The following is a 3782-nucleotide window of genomic DNA, read 5'->3' on the forward strand; positions in this document are numbered from 1 at the left end:
AGATATTCATTCGATTATTTAATTTAAGAAAAATCACTCGACTCGATTTTAAAGTTTTGTCCAGTCCTAATAAATGTAAAATTCTTTATGTAATCCAAAATTAGGAACTTGGAATCCAGAAGTGGAAGCTCTTTATATGATTCCGCCACACAAACAGGGGTCATTAACATGGGTTGTTCTGGGCTGACGTGGCAACCATTTTAAAAAAATAAAAAATAAAAAACCAAAACCATCAATTCAAGACCCATTCCATTTCAATTTCTCCCAAATCAAACACCGCACACTCCATCTTCACCCAAATTGAAACCCGCACCGACGAAAACCCTCTCCATGCCTTACCATCTTCGACCGCACATCAGTCAAAGGTAACGCCGCCGATACAGTGGCAATTCTTTCGAAGATTGTCCCGCCTCATAGTTCACCATCTCTGTCCAAGGTTTGTTTGTGCAACAAGAAACGTTAATCGAAGTTGTAATACGTCAATCGAAGTTTGTTTGTCCCACATTTTTTTTTTTGGTGAATTCATAAATAGAACTATGAATATCTATGTGAAGAATTCCAGGATATATTATATTATTATTCTATGTTGTGTACAATGAACGCGGTAATTACTATAATTTTAAGAGTTTAATTACTATAGTTTTAAGAGTTGAAATGTAAGGATTACAATGCAGTATATTCTAGTCCATTTGATAATTTGTCTAATAAGTATGATGGTTTTTCTGCATTCTTCAGTCCGCAAAATTTAGAGAGAACAATGTAAAATTATGCAGCAACTAATTCATTGAAATTCTGACACCATTTTCATACATTGTAATGTTTGCTTTCATAATCTTCAAATCCAAGAACAATGTAATAGACAAAAGTAGTCCAAGAACAGCCTATTGGACGGTATTGGATATTATTAACCTTGTATGGTGTACAAAAAATGAGTTTAAGATAGTGGGATTAATGAGACACTGACTAGATTTGGAAAATGTTTTATTGTATACACATCTCTATAAGTTCATCAATATCGAATTCACGCATTTCCATTAGCTTCTCAAGTATTAGTCTTGTTTATGTATTCTTGACTATTGGTTTGGTTGCTTGAATTGTTACAATGAATTTGCAAGGCAAAAGGGAGCACGGAAAGGAATGCTAAAGGGAAGGAGTCGGCCTAATTAGTACATATTAATCGAAGGACTAGTTATTACATAAACTTTTGTATATGTGGTATTATTATGTGCGAATGTATGTGAACTATGGTTGTAAACATATGTGAATCTATAATGTGTTGGAAGTTGCACTCTTGTTTGTAACGTCGATTTTTACTTGTAATGAACTGATGGGTTTATGTACCTTTTTCCAGTTGGAAGCTAAACTCCAAACCCGTGTTAAATACATGCTCACAATTTTTGGGCTGGTACTATTCCAAGGTCTTCAATGTAGATTTAAATTTCCCCTCAAGATGTCCAGGAACAGTAGGAAGTTCAGTATCTTCGAGTGTTAAATGTTTATAAAGCTGTGTTTAGTTAATAAACACAAAATTAGGTCCGCCGTCAGTTACAGAAAAAGGAAAAGAACCTTAACAATTACTATTGTTTAGAGCACCATAAAATTGAAATCCCAAATAATGGAGAATTACTTTGGACAAGAATCAAAATTTCATAATGAACGATTACAAGGTGAAATTAAACTCACCACCTACTTCTGTATATAAAAGAACCAAAGGGGGCGATAGTGGACCAAGAAACTCATTTATAATAGCTACAAATGGAGACCAATCGAATGGACCATAAGGAATGGGTTCACGTAAATGGATTTTGATTTGGAAAGAATCGAACTCACATGTTGGGGATGTTTCGTTGCTGTCGAGATGGGAGAAGAATCGAAACTCGCCTGTCGGGGATGTGGCATTTTCGGGATGGGATTTGAACCGAAACTCACCAACTACCAGGATTTGTCTTACACAATTTGGGAAAGGTCGACGTTTTCTTTGAATCGTTTATCTAGGGGGGTGTATTTAATCGAGACTTTTAAAGACTTTTAGAGATTTAAAAAGTTTGGGTGTATTCAATTGAAACTTTTAGAAACTCTCTAAAAGTTTGGGTGTATTCAATAGAGACTTTTATAGACTTTTAAAAAGTCTCCAGAAGTTACGGGGTATTCAATTGAAACTTTTTTGAAGTCTCTACAAATTTTGGGGTATTCAATTTAGAGGGACTTTCAGGGAATTTAAAATTTTTTGGGCTTTCAGAGGCTTTTTAATAGAAAATATAAATAGGATTTTTCTCCCAAAATCTCTCATCCATAGAGAGATTTCTAAAAAGAGTATGCTATTCTTATTTCCCTATAGGTTTTTCCTCTATCTCTTCCAATTATGTATTTCTTTGAATCTTTGCTATGAGTTTTCTTCAAATCAGGTTATGGTAAATTTTCACTAGTTGATCTCTATCTCTCCCTCTAATTTCAAAGATTCGTTTTTAAGTGAATGTTGTGAATTCTCATAAATATTCCTCGATATCTCACATTTAACACTGTGAAAAGCATATTTCCTTAAAAAAAAAAAAAATCCTCAAAAGTTTTTAGTAAAAGTCTCCACAAATCCAGGAAAAATTTTTACTAATTCCCACCAAATCCATAAAAATTACTTAAAATTTCACAAAGTCCACAAAAGTCATCCACTTAAAAAAGTCTCCAAAAGTTTTTAAAAATCCCAATTGAATACACCCCCTTAAAGTTATTTTAATATTTCTCCCTTGAATATACATGCCAGTTTCCTTCATTTTAATTCTCAGTGACACGTGGGCCAATTTAAAACCCTGTCAAAAAGAGTTGTCATTGACCTTGTCCAACAAGCATTTCTTTATAACAATGAGACGTATCTATTAACAATAATGCTTCTTGCACAGATTCAATGACACACAGGAAACGAGGACTCGAAATTTCTGATGTGGCAAAAGAAAATGGATGGAACACTAAGGTAGCGGTTGGTTTGCATTTTCATTTTTCATTTTTCATTTTTCATTTTCATTTTTAAAATGATTTTTAGTTTTTCCCGAAAACGGTTTGTTTTCTGCGTTTTGAGCATTTTGGCAATTTATAACTGAAAATGCTCAAAATAATAAAAAGTCGTTTTGCGTTTTCAATTATAAATTTTAACTCGTTTTCGAAAATGTGTTTTCAAAAAAGACGGACCAAACACGTTTTCTACGTTTTCGAAAACAGAAAAAGGAAAATGGCTCGAAAACGGCAAACCAACTGCACCCTAAACCTAGGCCGTGGGCAAACCCTAAGGATATTGCGCTATAAGACAAGAAGACTATGGTTGCTCTAAAAAGCTACCGAAGATTCATGAGAGCCAGCAAAGCTTCGGCTTACAAATTTCGCTGGCACACTAAAATGCTTCTCACATAGCTTTTCCTCATATGTTAGAACCCGTAAATTCGGTGATAATTTCCCGGAAAAGATGTCACTCCTGTGATAAACCCGAAGCCGAAGCCATGCTTATGTATCTCCGCCAAATTTTTGATGATTTGACAACTATCAACAGTACTTTCCTCTTTTTGTGAAGCATAACTTAACATTTTTGAAGACGACTGTTTGTGAAGCATAAATCAATCTCCGTCCATTTGTGAAGCGCTTTCCTCTATTTGTGAAGCATAAATTCATCGCCGTGCCCAGTTTAGTAAGCTTCTCTCTTCGAGTTCTCGAAGCTTGTAAAATTTATTTGTAATGTTAAATTCCTTCAAGCTTTTAATGAGGGTTATGGTAATTGAGATAATGGTATATCGTAGTTA

The 3782-nt window shown here is 34.3% G+C and overlaps 1 long non-coding RNA gene across 1 annotated transcript; it reads left to right on the top strand.

Moving 5' to 3' along the window:
- The first annotated feature begins 251 nt into the window (after positions 1-251).
- Positions 252-1370, top strand: LOC111388825. Its single transcript, XR_002701639.1, has 2 exons — positions 252-436; positions 1116-1370. It is a non-coding gene; the product is annotated as an uncharacterized LOC111388825 (long non-coding RNA).
- Positions 1371-3782: the final 2412 nt, after the last annotated feature.

The sequence above is a fragment of the Olea europaea genome, unplaced genomic scaffold (genome assembly GCF_002742605.1).
Source record: "Olea europaea var. sylvestris unplaced genomic scaffold, O_europaea_v1 scaffold5304, whole genome shotgun sequence".
NCBI classification, from domain to species: domain Eukaryota; kingdom Viridiplantae; phylum Streptophyta; class Magnoliopsida; order Lamiales; family Oleaceae; genus Olea; species Olea europaea.